A 22,495-nucleotide genomic window follows, 5' to 3' on the forward strand; every position below is an offset into this window, starting at 1 on the left:
CCTTCTCCCAACAGTAGAGCCTGCTCCCCTCCTTCTCCAGGTAGTAGGTCCTGCTCCCCTCCTTCTCCCGACTGTAGGTCCTGCTCTCCTCCTTCTCCCGACAGTAGAGCCTGCTCCCCTCATTCTCCCGGCAGTAGGGCCTGCTCTCCTCCTTCTCCCGACAGTAGGGCCTGCTCTCCTCCTTCTCCCAATAGTATGGCCTGCTCCCCTCCTTCTCCCAACAGTAGAAGAAGGAGAGGAGGGAAACCTGAACTTACAGCTCCGAGGCCTAAGTGCAAAAAAATCAAGGACGGTGCGGACTGAGCAGGTGGTTGCACCATTTGGATAGAGCAAGCCAGTGACCGATGATCACAAGAAAATGTCATCACTGAGAGAGCAGGCCCTACATCTCAAACAAAAATAACATCAGCAACATACTCACCATCTTTTGTTGGTTATGTAACATGGATAAGCTCCAGCTGATCCCATTGGTTATGTAACATGGATAAGCTCCAGCTGATTCCATTGGTTATGTAACATGGATAAGCTCCAGCTGATTCCATTGGTTATGTAACATGGACAAGCTCCAGCTGATTCCATTGGTTATGTAACATGGATAAGCTCCAGCTGATTCCATTGGTTATGTAACATGGACAAGCTACCAGCTGATCCCATTGGTTATGTAATATGGACAAGCTCCAGCTGATCCCATTGGTTATGTAACATGGATAAGCTCCAGCTGATCCCATTGGTTATGTAACATGGACAAGCTCCAGCTGATTCCATTGGTTATGTAACATGGACAAGCTCCAGCTGATCCCATTGGTTATGTAACATGGACAAGCTCCAGCTGATCCCATTGGTTATGTAACATGGATAAGCTCCAGCTGATTCCATTGGTTATGTAACATGGACAAGCTCCAGCTGATCCCATTGGTTATGTAACATGGATAAGCTCCAGCTGATCCCATTGGTTATGTAACATGGACAAGCTCCAGCTGATTCCATTGGTTATGTAACATGGACAAGCTCCAGCTGATCCCATTGGTTATGTAACATGGACAAGCTACCAGCTGATCCCATTGGTTATGTAACATGGACAAGCTCCAGCTGATCCCATTGGTTATGTAACATGGATAAGCTACCAGCTGATCCCATTGGTTATGTAACATGGATAAGCTCCAGCTGATCCCATTGGTTATGTAACATGGACAAGCTCCAGCTGATCCCATTGGTTATGTAACATGGATAAGCTCCAGCTGATCCCATTGGTTATGTAACATGGACAAGCTCCAGCTGATTCCATTGGTTATGTAACATGGACAAGCTACCAGCTGATTCCATTGGTTATGTAACATGGATAAGCTCCAGCTGATTCCATTGGTTATGTAACATGGATAAGCTCCAGCTGATTCCATTGGTTATGTAACATGGATAAGCTCCAGCTGATCCCATTGGTTATGTAACATGGATAAGCTCCAGCTGATTCCATTGGTTATGTAACATGGATAAGCTCCAGCTGATTCCATTGGTTATGTAACATGGATAAGCTACCAGCTGATTCCATTGGTTATGTAACATGGATAAGCTCCAGCTGATTCCATTGGTTATGTAACATGGACAAGCTACCAGCTGATCCCATTGGTTATGTAACATGGATAAGCTCCAGCTGATTCCATTGGTTATGTAACATGGACAAGCTCCAGCTGATCCCATTGGTTATGTAACATGGATAAGCTCCAGCTGATTCCATTGGTTATGTAACATGAATAAGCTACCAGCTGATCCCATTGGTTATGTAACATGGACAAGCTACCAGCTGATCCCATTGGTTATGTAACATGGATAAGCTCCAGCTGATTCCATTGGTTATGTAACATGGATAAGCTCCAGCTGATTCCATTGGTTATGTAACATGGATAAGCTCCAGCTGATCCCATTGGTTATGTAACATGGATAAGCTCCAGCTGATCCCATTGGTTATGTAACATGGACAAGCTCCAGCTGATTCCATTGGTTATGTAACATGGACAAGCTCCAGCTGATCCCATTGGTTATGTAACATGGACAAGCTACCAGCTGATTCCATTGGTTATGTAACATGGATAAGCTCCAGCTGATTCCATTGGTTATGTAACATGGATAAGCTCCAGCTGATTCCATTGGTTATGTAACATGGATAAGCTACCAGCTGATTCCATTGGTTATGTAACATGGACAAGCTCCAGCTGATTCCATTGGTTATGTAACATGGATAAGCTCCAGCTGATCCCATTGGTTATGTAACATGGACAAGCTACCAGCTGATCCCATTGGTTATGTAACATGGATAAGCTCCAGCTGATTCCATTGGTTATGTAACATGGATAAGCTCCAGCTGATTCCATTGGTTATGTAACATGGATAAGCTACCAGCTGATTCCATTGGTTATGTAACATGGATAAGCTACCAGCTGATTCCATTGGTTATGTAACATGGATAAGCTCCAGCTGATTCCATTGGTTATGTAACATGGATAAGCTACCAGCTGATCCCATTGGTTATGTAACATGGACAAGCTCCAGCTGATTCCATTGGTTATGTAACATGGACAAGCTCCAGCTGATCCCATTGGTTATGTAACATGGATAAGCTACCAGCTGATCCCATTGGTTATGTAACATGGATAAGCTCCAGCTGATCCCATTGGTTATGTAATATGGACAAGCTCCAGCTGATCCCATTGGTTATGTAACATGGATAAGCTCCAGCTGATTCCATTGGTTATGTAACATGGATAAGCTCCAGCTGATTCCATTGGTTATGTAACATGGATAAGCTACCAGCTGATTCCATTGGTTATGTAACATGGATAAGCTCCAGCTGATTCCATTGGTTATGTAACATGGATAAGCTACCAGCTGATCCCATTGGTTATGTAACATGGACAAGCTCCAGCTGATTCCATTGGTTATGTAACATGGACAAGCTCCAGCTGATCCCATTGGTTATGTAACATGGATAAGCTACCAGCTGATCCCATTGGTTATGTAACATGGATAAGCTCCAGCTGATCCCATTGGTTATGTAACATGGATAAGCTCCAGCTGATTCCATTGGTTATGTAACATGGATAAGCTCCAGCTGATCCCATTGGTTATGTAACATGGATAAGCTCCAGCTGATCCCATTGGTTATGTAACATGGATAAGCTCCAGCTGATCCCATTGGTTATGTAACATGGACAAGCTACCAGCTGATCCCATTGGTTATGTAACATGGATAAGCTCCAGCTGATTCCATTGGTTATGTAACATGGATAAGCTCCAGCTGATCCCATTGGTTATGTAATATGGATAAGCTCCAGCTGATTCCATTGGTTATGTAACATGGATAAGCTCCAGCTGATTCCATTGGTTATGTAACATGGATAAGCTCCAGCTGATCCCATTGGTTATGTAACGTGGATAAGCTACCAGCTGATTCCATTGGTTATGTAACATGGATAAGCTCCAGCTGATTCCATTGGTTATGTAATATGGACAAGCTACCAGCTGATTCCATTGCGTGAATACACACACTTGGCTTTTATAACGATAGTAGTTAGTAGTGATGGGGGAAATAAATCGATACCGGTTAAATATCGGGGTATTACTTTTGACGATATATCTTATAATTTCGCCAATGTCGCAATATTATTTTTGTGCTAGTTGGCTGTACTTGCACCAAAACTCCTTTTACTTCATAGCTTGTTCTCCATCTTTTTTTATATATAAATATATATATATAGGGAGTCAATTTGTTTTCAGCACTTTTAATTTCCATGAATGATCCAAAACTTGTTTTCTTAGTTTCGAATCGCAATACATAAAGAATTGTGAGAATAGCGATACTTATTGTCCTTGGCAATTCCCAGTCCTAATATTTAGGCAACTGACGTTTTCACTATTTCACCCTGTTTTGGGGTATGCTTAATAAAAATGTAAAAAAATAATTAGAAGATGTTTCCGCATTCCAACACATCTGCTTTCTGTTTCACAGTTGTAAGAAAAAGGCAATCCACTAATAAAATTGATTGAACACTTGAATTGTTTTGTTTGTTTGTTTTTGTTGTTTTTACATATAGCACAAAGTAAACTGATGAACATTGTGTTATTGAAAATATTTATTTGCCCGTACTCTTTTACCTCTAAGCCCTTAATTAACAAAACAAAATGATTATTTTTGTGATAGCATATAGGAAATGTATTAATTACACTGTTAGAATCTTGCAGTCAGAATGACTGTTAATTAGCTTGTCCCTGCAGGCCCAGCAGTTCTAGTGTAAAAGTGTCATTTTTTGCAGATTAAAAGTGTTAGAGCTAGTCATGTATCAATAATTTATATTTTCAAAATGTGCTACGACATAGCCAATGAATATATATAACACAACTTTGGATTCAACCGTCTCATAATCGAATGCTATAGACGGTTTGGAAGTTTTGATAGACTTGGAGTGAGCTTCTCTTCTTCTCCTGCCTCCATAGGGGTGTTAATCAGTGTTTCTCCTCCATAGCGGTGTTAATCAGTGTGTTTCTCCTCCATAGGGGTGTTAATCAGTGTTTCTCCTCCATAGGGGTGTTAATCAGTGTTTCTCCTCCACAGGGGTGTTAATCAGTGTTTCTCCTCCATAGGGGTGATAATCAGTGTGTTTCTCCTCCATAGGGGTGTTAATCAGTGTGTTTCTCCTCCATAGGGGTGTTAATCAGTGTTTCTCCTCCATAGGGGTGATAATCAGTGTGTTTCTCCTCCATAGGGGTGTTAATCCGTGTGTTTCTCCTCCATAGCGGTGTTAACCAGTGTGTTTCTCCTCCATAGGGGTGTTAATCAGTGTTTCTCCTCCATAGGGGTGTTAATCAGTGTGTTTCTCCTCCATAGGGGTGTTAATCAGTGCGTTTCTCCTCCATAGGGGTGTTAATCAGTGTTTCTCTTCCATAGGGGTGTTAATCAGTGTGTTTCCCCTCCATAGGGGTGTTAATCAGTGTGTTTCTCCTCCATAGGGGTGTGTATTAGTTTGGCTGTTACATAGTGTTTATAACATGCCTAGGCTTATTGGTTTTATGAAAAGAGGCGAGTAGCCGTAGGTAGACTTCCTCTTATCAGGATATTCAGCAGGTGTGTTCTTCAGCAGGTGTGTTCTTCAGCAGGTGTGTTCTTCAGCAGGTGTGTTCTTCAGCAGGTGTGTTCTTCAGCAGGTGTGTTCCTCAGCAGGTGTGTTCTTCAGCAGGTGTGTTCTTCAGCAGGTGTGTTCTTCAGCAGGTGTGTTCTTCAGCAGGTGTGTTCCTCAGCAGGTGTGTTCCTCAGCAGGTGTGTTCCTCAGCAGGTGTGTTCCTCAGCAGGTGTGTTCTTCAGCAGGTGTGTTCCTCAGCAGGTGTGTCCTTCAGCAGGTGTGTTCTTCAGCAGGTGTGTTCTTCAGCAGGTGTGTTCTTCAGCAGGTGTGTTCTTCAGCAGGTGTGTTCTTCAGCAGGTGTGTTCTTCAGCAGGTGTGTTCTTCAGCAGGTGTGTTCCTCAGCAGGTGTGTTCCTCAGCAGGTGTGTTCCTCAGCAGGTGTGTCCTTCAGCAGGTGTGTTCCTCAGCAGGTGTGTTCCTCAGCAGGTGTGTTCCTCAGCAGGTGTGTCCTTCAGCAGGTGTGTTCCTCAGCAGGTGTGTTCTTCAGCAGGTGTGTTCTTCAGCAGGTGTGTTCTTCAGCAGGTGTGTTCCTCAGCAGGTGTGTTCCTCAGCAGGTGTGTTCTTCAGCAGGTGTGTTCCTCAGCAGGTGTGTTCCTCAGCAGGTGTGTTCCTCAGCAGGTGTGTTCCTCAGCAGGTGTGTTCTTCAGCAGGTGTGTTCCTCAGCAGGTGTGTCCTTCAGCAGGTGTGTTCTTCAGCAGGTGTGTTCTTCAGCAGGTGTGTTCTTCAGCAGGTGTGTTCTTCAGCAGGTGTGTTCTTCAGCAGGTGTGTTCTTCAGCAGGTGTGTTCTTCAGCAGGTGTGTTCTTCAGCAGGTGTGTTCCTCAGCAGGTGTGTTCCTCAGCAGGTGTGTTCCTCAGCAGGTGTGTCCTTCAGCAGGTGTGTTCCTCAGCAGGTGTGTTCCTCAGCAGGTGTGTTCCTCAGCAGGTGTGTCCTTCAGCAGGTGTGTCCTTCAGCAGGTGTGTTCCTCAGCAGGTGTGTTCTTCAGCAGGTGTGTTCTTCAGCAGGTGTGTTCTTCAGCAGGTGTGTTCCTCAGCAGGTGTGTTCCTCAGCAGGTGTGTTCTTCAGCAGGTGTGTTCCTCAGCAGGTGTGTTCCTCAGCAGGTGTGTTCTTCAGCAGGTGTGTTCCTCAGCAGGTGTGTTCTTCAGCAGGTGTGTTCTTCAGCAGGTGTGTTCCTCAGCAGGTGTGTTCCTCAGCAGGTGTGTTCTTCAGCAGGTGTGTTCTTCAGCAGGTGTGTCCTTCAGCAGGTGTGTTCCTCAGCAGGTGTGTCCTTCAGCAGGTGTGTTCCTCAGCAGGTGTGTTCCTCAGCAGGTGTGTTCCTCAGCAGGTGTGTTCCTCAGCAGGTGTGTTCTTCAGCAGGTGTGTTCTTCAGCAGGTGTGTTCCTCAGCAGGTGTGTTCCTCAGCAGGTGTGTTCTTCAGCAGGTGTGTTCTTCAGCAGGTGTGTCCTTCAGCAGGTGTGTTCCTCAGCAGGTGTGTCCTTCAGCAGGTGTGTTCCTCAGCAGGTGTGTTCCTCAGCAGGTGTGTTCCTCAGCAGGTGTGTTCCTCAGCAGGTGTGTTCCTCAGCAGGTGTGTTCTTCAGCAGGTGTGTTCCTTAGCAGGTGTGTTCTTCAGCAGGTGTGTTCCTCAGCAGGTGTGTTCCTCAGCAGGTGTGTTCCTTAGCAGGTGTGTTCTTCAGCAGGTGTGTTCCTTAGCAGGTGTGTTCCTCAGCAGGTGTGTTCTTCAGCAGGTGTGTTCTTCAGCAGGTGTGTTCCTCAGCAGGTGTGTTCCTCAGCAGGTGTGTTCCTTAGCAGGTGTGTTCTTCAGCAGGTGTGTTCCTTAGCAGGTGTGTTCTTCAGCAGGTGTGTTCCTCAGCAGGTGTGTTCCTCAGCAGGTGTGTTCCTTAGCAGGTGTGTTCTTCAGCAGGTGTGTTTATAACGCAGCTATTTTTTACACGCTGTATTTGGACTGCATTACTATAAACAGGTTATTCTCCTTATCAACAAGGTGAACATAGAAATGCTGAGAATGTTCAATAGTATTGCAGGTTTGTTTTGTACAGCGCTGCTCAGGCAAAAGGACTTCAATTGAAGCCCTTCCAGTTCATGTAGCTATTTGATTAGACATTTTATGACCCCTTTGAAGCATAAAAAAAAAAATGTAAAAAAAAAATGTATTTGATGAAAATTATTTTTGGCCTTACAGATTCACTACATGGAACAACAAACAGTCCATTAGCCAAACACATTGTAGTGGCTCTGGATAAGAGTCTGTTAAATGACTCACTACTGAATGGGCTCTGGATCAGAGAGTCTGCTAAATGACTCACTACTGTATGGCTGTCTGGATAAGAGAGTCTGCTAAATGACTCACTACTGTATGGGCTCTGGATCAGAGAGTCTGCTAAATGACTTACTACTGTAAGTCTCTCTGGATAAGAGAGTCTGTTGAATGACTCACTACTGTATGGCTCTCTGGATAAGAGAGTCTGCTAAATGACTCACTACTGTAGTGGCTCTGGATCAGAGAGTCTGTTAAATGACTCACTACTGTATGGCTCTCTGGATAAGTGAGTCTGCTAAATGACTCACTACTGTAGTGGCTCTGGATCAGAGAGTCTGATAAATGACTCACTACTGTAGTGGCTCTGGATCAGAGAGTCTGTTAAATGACTAACTACTGTAGTGGCTCTGGATAAGAGAGTCTGCTAAATGATTCACTACTGTAGTGGCTCTGGATCAGAGAGTCTGCTAAATGATTCACTACTGTAGTGGCTCTGGATCAGAGAGTCTGCTAAATGATTCACTACTGTAGTGGCTCTGGATCAGAGAGTCTGCTAAATGATTCACTACTGTAGTGGCTCTGGATCAGAGAGTCTGCTAAATGATTCACTACTGTAGTGGCTCTGGATCAGAGAGTCTGCTAAATGACTCACTACTGTAAGTCGCTCTGGATAAGAGAGTCTGTTAAATTAGTAAAATGTCAATGTCTTTGTTAATGCAGTAACATTGCCTTGAAAATGAACCCTAACTATTCCTCCATACTGATCCCTCATGGCTCTAGAGTAGAGTGGAGACAGACAGTAGAGTGGAGACAGACAGTAGAGTGGAGACAGACAGTAGAGTGGAGACAGACAGTAGAGTGGAGACAGACAGTCACTTTCTAAACTGATAAATATCAACATGTTATTACAGTAGAGTGGAGACAGACAGTAGAGTGGAGACAGACAGTAGAGTGGAGACAGACAGTAGAGTGGAGACAGACAGTAGTGTGGAGACAGACAGTAGTGTGGAGACAGACAGCAGAGTGGAGACCAACAGTAGAGTAGAGACAGACAGAGTGGAGACAGACAGTAGAGTGGAGACAGACAATCACTTTCTAAACTGATTAATATCAACATGTTATTACAGTAGAGTGGAGACAGACAGTAGAGTGGAGACAGACAGTAGAGTGGAGACAGACAGTAGAGTGGAGACAGACAGTAGAGTGGAGACAGACAGTAGAGTGGAGACAGACAGTCACTTTCTAAACTGATTAATATCAACATGTTATTACAGTAGAGTGGAGACAGACAGTAGAGTGGAGACAGACAGTAGAGTGGAGACAGACAGTAGAGTGGAGACAGACAGTAGAGTGGAGACAGACAGTAGAGTGGAGACAGACAGTCACTTTCTAAACTGATTAATATCAACATGTTATTACAGTAGAGTGGAGACAGACAGTAGAGTGGAGACAGACAGTAGAGTGGAGACAGACAGTAGAGTGGAGACAGACAGTAGTGTGGAGACAGACAGTAGTGTGGAGACAGACAGTCACTATCTAAACTGATTAATATCCGTAGAGAGGGAAGGAAATGACTCGTGGAGATTAACAACTCACGTCCTGTTGTAAATGAAGTTGAGAAGATTCAGATCTCCCTCTCCAAATATTCACCAAAGAAATGTCCTTTGTTTCAAAGGGACATTTTCCCCTGCCGAAACTCTAACACGTTCTAAAGCGAATTACTGGAACAACATTTCTAACATAGAACATGGGGAATGGTCAGAGGTCAGAGGTCATCTATAGAACACTAATATAATTTTGTTTTGTTATTTTGTGATGTCATGAACGTTATAAAGGAAATCCTGTAACTTGGAAAGTATAGCTGGAGTTTCCATACTACCTGTTGTGAATGTAATATGACAAAATGATGAAACTGTTTTTGTTAAGAGAGGGATGTGATTTGAGAAACTCTAAGAGATAATTGTTTTACATAACTTTGTACAAGTGACAAGTCACGCCCCTCAGTGAGGTCAGAGAGCGTGTCAGCCAGACGGAACCGCCCCTTTCTTGCAAACTCTATAAATGATGGGTAAGAAATGAACATACGAGACCAGAGCTGCATGTTTAAATCATCTAAACTCGAAGTGGCGTCGATAAAATCACCCCACTGGGTACTGGCTAGCCTATCAGCAAAGAAGCTTGGGCCAACGAGGAGCCACAAGAATCAATGGCAAGTCCTCCTGGTGCACCCTCTCCTCTCAATGTGGGCTGAATCAGAACCACTGACGGAAACGCGTAAAGGAGGGTCCGAGGCCACCGGTGCACCAGTGTGTCCCAACGGGGCACTCGGGCTCCCTCATCTTGAAAAATAGATTGTAGACTGTTGGCATGATCCAGGGTGACAACTGGTCGGAGCAGACAGCGAGCCTCCCGTGAAATGCCATCTGAAGGGGCGAGACGCTACCTTGTGGAGAGATTGGTTGTTATTCCATTTCTACCACTCCGTGTGTCTGGACATGGAGAAGGAACAATCGAACTCACATGCGAGAAACATCACTTTTAATCAGAAAAGTCATTTCCAGCACCACCCCAACATCAACATGTGAAAATGGCACTTTTATAGATTTTGGGGGAAAAACATTTAGAGGAAGATAAGTGTTTCCTATGACATCCTCAATGTGTATCGTGATTTTAACCAATTAGAAATAGGCATTGTATTCTAATTGGTTGATGTCATGTTCCTCTTTATGTTTTACTACAAAAAGATTGGGGTGGAAATGATGATGTCCTTTCTCTTTAACACCGTGAACACCGGAACTCGGTTGAAAGAATTGTGTTTATGTGCAAAGGTTTGCCTAAAGCCCGGCCCACTCTGGGAACCAGGGCTCCGTGATCAGTGATGTGCCACCTGAGGGTAATGTTATCACAACGAGCCTCATTCGGTTTAGGCGCTAACCGGCTGGCACCCAGTGCTGTACCGCACGCATAAAAAAATAGACCCAGGGGGAAAAAACATTATCATGGTTACCCTACCGACCAGTCATAGGTACTGGCGACAAAGCGCCTTGTAACCTACCTGGGAATGGGACAGACAGCTCTGAATGTTTGGTTTGTTAAATGTTATACGCCGTGTGTAATGTCCATTTTGAAGGTTTACTTCGCTACTTGAGACATCACTCTCCCCTCTCCCACGAGACACTTGCGTTCAGCCTGCATGGCCAATGCAGCATATGCAACAATGTTGATGACAACAATACTGTTTTCACTTTGTTTCTTACCATAAATCCACTAGCGTTCTATAGTGACACTATTAGTTTGTTTTTTCAGCATCAGCTAGTTTGTCTTTTCTTAGCAAGTTGGGCCAAAATCCTATTAGTTGCTAATGCTTACATCTGCATGTTTTGTGCAACAGTATCTCATAAATAAAACAGGAAGCTAAATATTGTTACCTACATGAAGTAGCTAAAAGAAAATGTTCAATGTAGCCAAAGATTACAGGGCCCCCTAGGAAACACTTATCAACACTTTGGTTCCTACCCTGTCACAATAACTCCTCCCCGGCATTTTCATTTGTTGTCATGTCAAACAACACTGTATTCAAAGTGCCCAATATTATAGTCTAACTATAGAATTAGAATAGTCATTATATTTCCTTGTTTCCAACAGTTCAAAGTGTTTTTCTCTAAATCACAAGTCAAATCACAATTTACACGTCTCCCGCTAGGTAGTGAAGGGGACTCCGATAGGTTGGGCGAAAAATCAAATACTTTGACATAATACTTTTAGTTCCCTTTTGACCCACATTCAGAAGTGTGACACAAGCATGAAGCTCCCCCGGGGATTCGTGCAGGAATCAATGGGGTACTTGGGGGGGGGGGGGGGGGGGGGGGGGTTCATGCAGGAGCCAATGGGATGCTAGAAAGAGGGTGTTACTGCAAAATGCCCACATGCAGGAAGGCCCGGAATAGTGGGCTTGCAGTTGACAACAATTGGATTATTATGGGTAAGGGTGAGATCATTTTTATTTGTCAAACTGTAGTCAAGCATCGATCATTATATCACCAGAATTACACCCTTGATATTTATTGCAAAGGAGCATAAAGATCACCATGCACTTTCAGCACCCTGTAAAGTTCATCCTAACTTAATTCATCTGCAGCCTAATAAACTGCATGGTTTCTCCAGTCATAGTGGGAGGACCACACACCATATCATCGCATGACTCCCAAGTTTACTTCGATATGATGGTTGTTATATCAATATTTGCGCATAAAGGCGTTTCCACCGCCATTTCTCGCATAAAATAAGTGTACGGACACAAATGATCTGTTCGCATTTACAAAATTGTACCGAAACATCCTGTTTCTATCACAGCTGTCATTATCTTTTTTATGTGGCATGACTTTACTCGCATAAAATGGAAACGTGGATAGGGACAGACACTTTTTCACCGCATAAATTTGACTACGCACACACAAGCGCGCATCTGTGCTAGCCAAATGGGAAATGTCCCCTTGCTTAAATTTCTCTCTCTCTCTCTTTTCTCCACTAGAATGCGTCACTGAGAAACGATTGAAACTGGATGAAAACAAACAGATAAACATGTCAACTGGACTTACCTGCTGTTCGGTGTAGGTAGAGTCGATATAGCTGCTTCACGCAGTGCACTGTCTAAAATCCAAACTTTAACAGGAACACAAACCTCAGAAGTAGCCTGTTTGGTGTTTTCGGTCTAGTAGTTATTTTCAAAAACAAAATCGTTTCGGAGCATCCGCTCTCACGACTCGGTAAAAGAACAAACAGCAGCTCGCCATAGCTCAGACACGACTGATGCCGTCTGTCTCTCTGTGGGAATCGGTTCGCGTATTTCAGCGCGCTGTAACTGCCCCCTCCCTCCCACTCTCACTATCTCTCCCCATGAGAAATAAATAATCTCGCGCTCCCTCTCTCCTCCCTCTCTATCTCTCTTTCTCTCTCTCTACTCCCCCCCCCCCCTCTCTCTCTCCGAGTAAATCTGGTGTCTTACTGCTCATTGCTCTCCTTTAACTTTTAATGATTTGGGGGGTTGGTTCTCCTGGTAAAGTCGATAGGTCTATGCAGAAGGTTAGGTATTGAGTGAGTTAGGGGAGACATTTTTTTTGAGTAGGCATGTTTGTCTGCCTGACGTTTTTCTCTCTCAATTGAGTCTCTCCCTCTTCTTTCCTTTGCTGTTGATTGCTCTATCTTTCATTTCATCCTGACACTTGACCTTTATCTGTCTGTCTGTCTGTCTGTCTGTCTGTCTGTCTGTCTGTCTGTCTGTCTGTCTGTCTGTCTGTCTGTCTGTCTGTCTGTCTGTCTGTCTGTCTGTCTGTCTGTCTGTCTCTTGACTAGGTCACACACACACATGCAGAGCAGACAAACAAACACAGCACATGCACATATTGACAGATTGAGAGTGGTCTGGATTAACACATGGGATTATACCTCAACATTAATTTACCCTCGGAATACACTGAAGCTGCCCACATTGACGGACACACAGAGAGAACGAGAGAGAGAGAAAGAGAGACGGAGAGAGAGACGGAGAGAGAGACGGAGAGAGAGAGAGAGAGAGAGAGAGAGAAGGAAACATAGAGAGAGAGAGAGAGAGAGAGAGGAGACGGAGAGAGAGAGAGAGAGAGAGAAGGAGACGGAGAGAGAGAGAAGGAGACGGAGAGAGAGAGAGAGAGAGACGGAGAGAGAGAGAGAGACGGAGAGAGAGAGAGATGGAGAGAGAGAGAGACGGAGAGAGAGAGAGAGAGAGAGAGAGAAGGAAACAGAGAGAGAGAGAGAGAGAGAGAGGAGACGGAGAGAGAGAGAGAGAGAGAGAAGGAGACGGAGAGAGAGAGAAGGAGACGGAGAGAGAGAGAGAGAGAGACGGAGAGAGAGAGAGAGACGGAGAGAGAGAGAGATGGAGAGAGAGAGAGACGGAGAGAGAGAGAGACGGAGAGAGAGAGAGAGAGAGAGAGGAGACGGAGAGAGAGAGAGAGAGGGAGAGAGAGACGGAGAGAGAGACAGAGAGAGAGAGAGAGAGAGAGAGAGGGAGAGAGAGACGGAGAGAGAGAGACGGAGAGAGAGGGAGAGAGAGAGAGAAGGAGAGAGAGAGAGAGAGAGAGAGAGAGAGACAGAGAGAGAGAGAGAGAGAGAGAGAGAGGGAGAGAGAGAAGGAGAGAGAGAGAGAGAGACGGAGAGAGAGAGAGAGAGAGAGAGAGAGAGAGAGAGAGAGAGAGAGAGAGAGAGAGAGAGAGAGAGAGAGAGAGAGAGAGAGAGAGAGAGAGAGAGAGAGAGAGAGAGAGAGAGAGAGAGAGAGAGAGAGAGAGAGAGAGAGAGAAGGAGAGAGAGAGAGAGAGAGAGAGAGAGAGAGAGAGAGAGAGAGAGAGAGAGAAGAGAGAGAGAGAGAGAGAGAGAGAGAGAGAGAGAGAGAGAGAGAGAGAGAGAGAGAGAGAGAGAGAGAGAGAGAGAGAGAGAGAGAGAGAGAGAGAGAGAGAGAGAGAGAGAGAGGAGACGGAGAGAGAGAGAGAGAGAGAGAGAGAGAGAAGGAGACGGAGAGAGAGAGAGAGAGAGAGAGACAGACCAACAGAGACAGATGAAAACTTTTCTGTGTAGATTGATCTGCTGATGTGTAACAGCTTTAACCCTATAGAGACAAAAACACTGAACAAAAATATAAAGGCAACATGTAAAGTGTTGTTCCCATGTTTCATGAGCTGAAATAAAAGATCCCAGAAATGTTCCATATGCACAAAAAGCTAATTTCTCTCTCTCTTTTGTGCAGAAATTAGTTTACATCCCTGTTAGTCAGCATTTCTCCTTCGCCAAGATAATCAATCCACTTGACAGGTGTAGCATATCAAGAAGTTGATTAAAAAGCATAATCATTACACATGTGCACCTTGTGCTGGAGACAATAAAAGGCCACTCTATAATGTACAGTTTTGTCACACAACACAATGCCACAAGTGTCTCAATTTTGAGGGATTGTGCAATTGACATGCTGACAACAGGAATGTCCACCAGATCTATTACCAGAGAAGTGAATATTTATTTCTCTCCAATAAGCTGCCTCAAAGTTGTTTTTGATAATTTTGCAGTATGTCCAACCGGCCGCACACCCGCAGACCACGTGTAACCACACCAGCCCAGGACCTTCACATCTGGGTTCTTCACCTGCGGGATCGTCTCAGACCAGCCACCCAGACAGCTGATGAAACTGAGGAGTATTTCTGTCTGTATTAATGCCCTTTTGGTGGGGTAAAAATTATTCTGATTGGCTGGTCCTGGCTCCCCTGCCCATTCATGTGAAATCCATATATATATATATATATATATATATATATATATATATATATATATATATATATATATATATATATATATATATATATATATATATTTATATATTTATATATATATATATGCAGTACCAGTCAAAAGGTTGGACACACCTACTCATTCTAGGGTTTTTCTGTATTTTTACTATTTTCTACATTGTAGAATAATAGTGAAGACATCAAAACCATGAAATAACACATAACACATAAGATATGAAGGTCAGTCAATCTGGAACTTTTCATGAACTTTGAAAGTTTCTTCAAGTGCAGTTGCAAAAACCATCAAGCACTATGATGAAACTGGCTCTCATGAGGACCGCCACAGGAAAGGAAGACCCAGAGTTACCTCTGCTGCAGAGGATAAATTCAATAGAGTTACCAGCTTCAGAAGTTACAGCCCAAATACATGTTTCACAGAGTTCAAGTAACAGACACATCTCAACATCACCTGTTCAGAGGATACTGTGTGAATCAGGCCTTCGTGGTCGACTTGCTGCAAAGAAACCACTACTAAAGGACACCAATGAGAAGAAGAGACTTACTTGAGCCAAGAAACATGAGCAATGGACATTAGACCAGTGGAATCTGTCCTTTGGTCTGATGAGTCCAAATTTGAGACAGAGAGACTCAGTATGTAGAGCCTGCAGAGAAAGAGAGACTCAGTATGTAGAGCCTGAAGAGAGAGAGAGACTCAGAATGTAGAGCCTGCAGAGAGAGAGAGAGAGACTCAGAATGTAGAGCCTGCAGAGAGAGAGAGACTCGGTATGTAGAGCCTGCAGAGAGAGAGACTCAGTATGTAGAGCCTTCAGAGAGAGAGACTCAGTATGTAGAGCCTGCAGAGAGAGAGAGAGAGACTCTGTATGTAGATCCTGCAGAGAGAGAGACTCAGTATGTAGAGTCTGCAGAGAGAAAGAGAGACTCTGTATGTAGAGCCTGCAGAGAGAGAGACTCAGTATTTAGAGCGTTTACAGAGAGGGACTCAGTATTTAGAGCCTGCAGAGAGAGAGACTTAGTATTAAGAGCCTTTAGAGAGAGAGACTCAGTATTTAGAGCGTTTACAGAGAGGGACTCAGTATTTAGAGCCTGCAGAGAGAGAGACTTAGTATTAAGAGCCTTTAGAGAGAGAGACTCAGTATTTAGAGCGTTTACAGAGAGGGACTCAGTATTTATAGCCTGCAGAGAGAGATACTCAGTATTTAGAGCCTTTAGAGAGAGAGACTCAGTATTTAGAGCCTGCAGAGAGAGAGACTCAGTATTTAGAGCCTTTAGAAAGAGAGAGAGACTTGGTATGTAGAGCCTGCAGTGAGAGAGAGATACTCTGTATGTAGATCCTGCAGAGAGAGAGAGAGAGAGAAAGACTCAGTATGTAGAGCCTGCAGAGAGATGGAGAGACTCAGTATGTAGAGCCTGCAGAGAGAGAGAGACTCAGTATGTAGAGTCCGCAGAGAGAGAGACTCAGTATGTAGAGCCTGCAGGGAGAGAGAGACTCAGTATGTAGGGCCTGCAGAGACAGAGAGATACTCTACTCTGTATGTAGATCCTGCAGAGAGAGAGAGAAAGACTCAGTATGTAGAGCCTGCAGAGAGATGGAGAGACTCAGTATGTAGAGTCCGCAGAGAGAGAGACTCAGTATGTAGAGCCTGTAGGGAGAGAGATACTCAGAATGTAGAGCCTGCAGGGAGATGGAGACTCCGTATGTAGAGTCTGCAGAGAGAGAAACTCAGTATTTAGAGCCTTTAGAGAGAGACTCAGTATTTAGAGCCTTTAGAAAGAGAGACTCAGTATTTAGAGCCTGCAGAGAGAGAGACCTGGTATGTGGAGCCTGAAAAGAGAGAGAGAAACTCAATTTTTAGAACCTGTTCTCATCCTGTAGATTACATCTGTCATCCTAATGGAGGAGTAGATTACATCTAACATCCTGTAGATTAAATGTATCTTCCTAATGGAGGAGGAGATTACATTTATCACCCTAATGGAGGAGTAGATTACATTTATCACCCTAATGGAGGAGTAGATTACATCTATCATCCTAATGGAGGTGTAGATTACATCTATCATCCTGTAGATTACATCTATCATCCTAATGGAGGAGTAGATTTCATCTATCATCCCGTAGATTACATCTATCATCCTAATGGAGGAGTAGATTACATCTATCATCCTAATGGAGTTGTAGATTACATCTATCATCCTAATGGAGGAGTAGATTACATCTATCATCCTGTAGATTACATCTATCATCCTAATGGAGGAGTAGATTACATCTATCATCCTGTAGATTACATCTATCATCCTAATGGAGGAGTAGACTACATATATAATCCTAATGGAGGAGTAGATTACATCTATCATCCTAATGGGGGAGGAGATTACATCTATTATCTATCAAATATCATCCTAACGGAGGTGTAGATTGCATATATAATCCTAATGGAGGAGGAGATTACATTTATCATCCTAATGGAGGAGTAGATTACATCTATCATCCTGTAGATTACATCTATCATCCTAATGGAGGAGTAGATTACATCTATCATCCTAATGGAGGAGTAGATTACATTTATCATCCTAATGGAGGAGTAGATTACATCTATCATCGTAATGGAGGAGTAGATTACATCTATCATCCTGTAGATTAAATCTATCATCCTAATGGAGGAGTAGATTACATCTATCATTCTAATGGAGGAGTAGATTACATATATCATCCTGTAGATTAAATCTATCATCCTAATGGAGGAGTAGATTACATCTATCATCCTGTAGATTAAATCTATCATCCTAATGGAGGAGTAGATTACATCTATCATCCTGTAGATTAAATCTATCATCCTAATGGAGGAGTAGATTACATCTATCATCCTGTAGATTACATTTATCATCCCAATGGAGGAGTAGATTACATCTATCATCCTGTAGATTACATTTATCATCCCAATGGAAGAGTAGATTACATCTATCATCCTGTAGATTAAATCTATCATCCTAATGGAGGAGTAGATTACATCTATCATCCTGTAGATTAAATCTATCATCCTAATGGAGGAGTAGATTACATCTATCATCCTAATGGAGTTGTAGATTACAGCTATCATCCTAATGGAGGAGTAGATTACATATGTCATCCTAATGGAGGAGTAGATTACATATATCATCCTTTAGATTACATCTATCATCCTAATGGAGGAGTAGATTACATCTATCATCCTAATGGAGGTGTAGATTACATATATCATCCTGTAGATTGCATCTGTCATCCTAATGGAGGAGTAGATTACATCTGTCATCCTAATGGAGGAGTAGATTACATCTATCATCCTGTAGATTAAATCTATCATCCTAATGGAGGAGTAGATTACATCTATCATCCTAATGGAGTTGTAGATTACATCTATCATCCTAATGGAGTTGTAGATTACATCTATCATCCTAATGGAGGAGTAGATTACATATGTCATCCTAATGGAGGTGTAGATTACATCTATCATCCTAATGGAGGAGTAGATTACATCTATCATCCTAATGGAGTTGTAGATTACATCTATCATCCTAATGGAGGAGTAGATTACATATGTCATCCTAATGGAGGTGTAGATTACATCTATCATCCTAATGGAGGAGTAGATTACATCTATCATCCTAATGGAGGAGTAGATTACATCTATCATCCTGTAGATTACATCTATCACCCTAATGGAGGAGTAGATTACATCTATCATCCTAATGGAGTTGTAGATTACATCTATCATCCTAATGGAGGAGTAGATTACATATGTCATCCTAATGGAGGTGTAGATTACATCTATCATCCTAATGGAGGAGTAGATTACATATGTCATCCTAATGGAGGTGTAGATTACATCTGTCATCCTAATGGAGGAGTAGATTACATCTATCATCCTAATGGAGTTGTAGATTACATCTATCATCCTGTAGATTACATCTATCATCCTAATGGAGGAGTAGATTACATCTATCATCCTAATGGAGGAGTAGATTACATCTATCACCCTAATGGAGGAGTAGATTACATCTATCATCCTGTAGATTACATCTATCACCCTAATGGAGGAGTAGATTACATCTATCATCCTGTAGATTACATCTATCATCCTAATGGAGTTGTAGATTACATCTATCATCCTAATGGAGGAGTAGATTACATCTATCATCCTAATGGAGGAGTAGATTTCATCTATCATCCTGTAGATGACATCTATCATCCTAATTGATGAGTAGATTACATATGTCATCCTAGTGGATGTGTAGATTACATATATCATTCTAACGGAGGATTCGAGGTTAGTTATTAATTTGATCTTTATTTCTGGATTTTGTGAAGGCTATATTTTGCTGGAAAATGGCTGTGCTTATTGTGGTTTGGTGGAGACCTAACATAATCGTTTGTAGTGCTTTCACTGAAAAGCCTATTTGAAATCAGACACTGTGGTGGGATTAACAACGAGAATAGCTTTAAAATGATATAAGACACATGTATGTTTTAGGAAGTGTAATTATGAGATTTCTGTAGTTTGAATTTTGGCGCCCTCTATTTTCACTGGTAGTTGTCATATCGATCCTGGTATCGGGATTGCAGCCATATTAAATATAAATATATATATATTTTTCTCCTCCCTTTTCTCTCTTTCTCCCCTCATCTCTCTGCCTCCCTTTCTCTCTCCACTCCTCCCTCTGCCTCCTCTCCCCTCCTCCCTCTGCCTCCCCTGCTCTCTCTGCCTCCCTTTCTCTCCTTCCCTCCTCTCTCTTTGCCACTCTCTATCTGTCTCTCTCACTCTCCCTCTAGGACCAAATGAAATGATTTTTACTTTGACTTTCCTGTATCATGACTGGCTTAACACACACACACACACACACACACACACACACACACACAAACACACACATGCGACATAGCCTTTTTCTCCTAACACTGACTTCAGTTCTTGCCCACTCACATTCACACTGAGACCTTGAGTCTGCTGCTATTCTACAGTGTGAAAACATCTATTTAATGGACCTGTGTGGTGTGAGAGTGTGTCAGAGATACGAGGAGAGAGAGATGGAGAGAGAGATGTTGAGAGAGAGAGACACAGACAGAAAGAGAGAGGGAGAAAGATACATGGATGAGAGAGAGAAAGAGAAAGAGAAAGAGAGCGAGAGAGAGAGCTGGAGAGAGACATGTGGAGAGAGAGAGACAGACAGAGGGAGATGGAGAGAGACATGTGGAGAGAGAGAGACAGACAGAGGGAGATGGAGAGAGACATGTGGAGAGAGAGAGACAGACAGAGGGAGATGGAGAGAGACATGTGGAGAGAGAGAGACAGACAGAGGGAGATGGAGAGAGACATGTGGAGAGAGAAAGACAGACAGAGGGAGATGGAGAGAGACATGTGGAGAGAGAGAGACAGACAGAGGGAGATGGAGAGAGACATGTGGAGAGAGAGAGACAGACAGAGGGAGATGGAGAGAGACAGACAGAGGGAGATGGAGAGAGACAGCCGCAGGACAATGCTTTGAGTAGGGGTTTTCTGAGTGATTATTGAGATGTGGCTGTCAGTGAAAAGCATCTACAAAATGTGTGAAGATAATGTGTCTTGAATATAATTTAAAATGTTGAGACAAGAAGAAAGGGAGGAGGGGTGTGTGGTGAAGATATTGGCGTGCCTCTCTCCAGAATGCGCTCAGCTCTCCAGCATGCACCGAGCTGTCTCCAGACAATTCTTGCACATTTATTGTTTTATTGTGTTTAATTGTTTGCCCTTTGATTGTTTATATATTGTTTTTTATCCATCTTCATTACGTACTGTATGTCAACAGCAGTACATTTACGACCTATCCCTATCATTTGGTTACATTCATTTCTGTTATACCACAGCATTGGTGAATACTCGTTTCTCATTGGCTAGAAGGGCATTCTAGAACGGGACAGTTGGAACCCATATCGACCTCGCAGTCACGACGCAATAATATGCACCTACACCTGCGGACAGCTGCAAAGTTACAGCAAGCTAAACCAAACAGAAAGGGAATACATTGTAAACGAGTTAAAAACATAGCTAGCTAGCATTTATTTTGTCTTTACAGAGACGTGTTTTTATGACGCATCTGATGACCCTAACATGGTGATGAACATTCATTTCTCTGGTCTCTACTATGCTGTCAAATCCTTCCACGTGTTTCTAGTTTGCCTTGTGTTTTCAGTAACTGGTATTGTTGAATTCGGTTGTCATGTTGGCAGGTTCGCTAGCAACAAACTCTTTAGCTTCTAGCCTAGTGTTTGATATGCAATGCGATCTCCCTCGTAATGAATAGTGTAAAGTGTCCTGATGGCAAGGCAAACTTTTCTAGCTGTGCCAAGCAAAATAGGGCATCATCCGCTCATTGTTATGGATGTATCCAAACGTCAATAGGAAACAGCTACTTTGCTGTTATTTTGGCTGCAGACGTCATGGCTAGCAGTAGCCAGCTGGCTAACTAGTTAGGAATAAGAATATTGCCAGCGAGCATGGCATCCGAACAGAAAGAAGAACGAACTGCATCTCTTGCAACCAAAAGATGAGAATGTATGAATTTGCTTAGAGAAGTTAAAATATCAACAAAATCAAAAATAATATCGGTAAATGTGCTTAGTATTGTTTTCTTTGGTAACTGTGGTATAAGCGGGAGAAACTCCTTCACCTAGTTGTCCATTATTTCCAAGGTAATGTACAGAACGGCACTGTTTATCCCTTCCTTAATGCATAGATTAATTAAGCCTGCAGTCATTTTTTTCTGTTATTATTATAATTTCTGTTATTATTATATATAGGCTATATATATATATATATATATGTTAGTCTGTTTGTTATGAAGCCATGACAGTAAGAGCATTGTCAGAGTGGAGACGTTATTGACGGAGTTCACAGCCTGCTACACTTGTGAGAGACAAGTTTTGGTTCATTTCATAAACATCATTTACACGTTTTGCATTTTTTCATTGTATTTTGTGTGCGTCTGGTTCCTCTGTCCTCATAATGCTAATGGAGCCTGAGCCTGCATAGAACTAGGCTAACTGGCCTGCTGCGCGCAAATGTAGGAAAATGCCCAATTGGGGATTTCTGATTGTCTTAAACTCACCACCACTAATAAACTGAGCTTCTCAGTCAACTACGTATTTTTTTTCATCCATTGTGAATTATAATCGTTCCTCACGGTAGGCTATTTGAAAAATCTTTCCAACACTCTCCTCTCAATCACCAGGCCTCGGTGTAAAAGAGCAAAATGTCTGAGGATCCCATATTGCAGTAGAAAATTTAATAAAATATCTGAACACATTATCTGAACACATTTCCCTTTGCGCAGCTGTGTCCATCCCGAGAAACCTGGCCTGAAATAGGTTAGTTGAAGATAGGAGATATAGGAGGATGGGGCTCATTGTACTGACTGGTATGGATTCAACGGAATGGAGTCAAACATATGGTTTCTATATGTGAGATGTATTTTTATGCCTTACATTTATTCCAGACATTACAATGAGCCCGTCTTCCTACAGCTCCTCCCACCAGCCTCATCTGGCTACTTGATACAATGTTGCAAGTTCGGTAGCCTCATCTAGCTACTTGATACAATGTTGCAAGTTCGGTAGCCTCATCTAGCTACTTGATAAAATGTTGCAAGTTCGGTAGCCTCATCTAGCTACTTGATAAAATGTTGCAAGTTTGGTAGCCTCATCTAGCTACTTGATAAAATGTTGCAAGTTCGGT

The 22,495-nt window shown here is 42.9% G+C and overlaps 1 protein-coding gene across 1 annotated transcript in view; it reads right to left on the bottom strand.

Moving 5' to 3' along the window:
- The window catches only part of LOC118939598 (uncharacterized), a 245,340-nt gene extending 232,972 nt beyond the window's left edge, over positions 1-12,368 (bottom strand). The window contains exon 1 of the mRNA XM_090204055.1: positions 12,021-12,368. The gene's annotated coding sequence lies outside the window, so the exon portion shown is untranslated. The remainder of the gene's footprint in view (positions 1-12,020) is intronic.
- Positions 12,369-22,495: the final 10,127 nt, after the last annotated feature.

Source organism: Oncorhynchus mykiss, chromosome 16 (assembly GCF_057628025.1).
Source record: "Oncorhynchus mykiss isolate SJ-2025 chromosome 16, ASM5762802v1, whole genome shotgun sequence".
Lineage (NCBI taxonomy): Eukaryota > Metazoa > Chordata > Actinopteri > Salmoniformes > Salmonidae > Oncorhynchus > Oncorhynchus mykiss.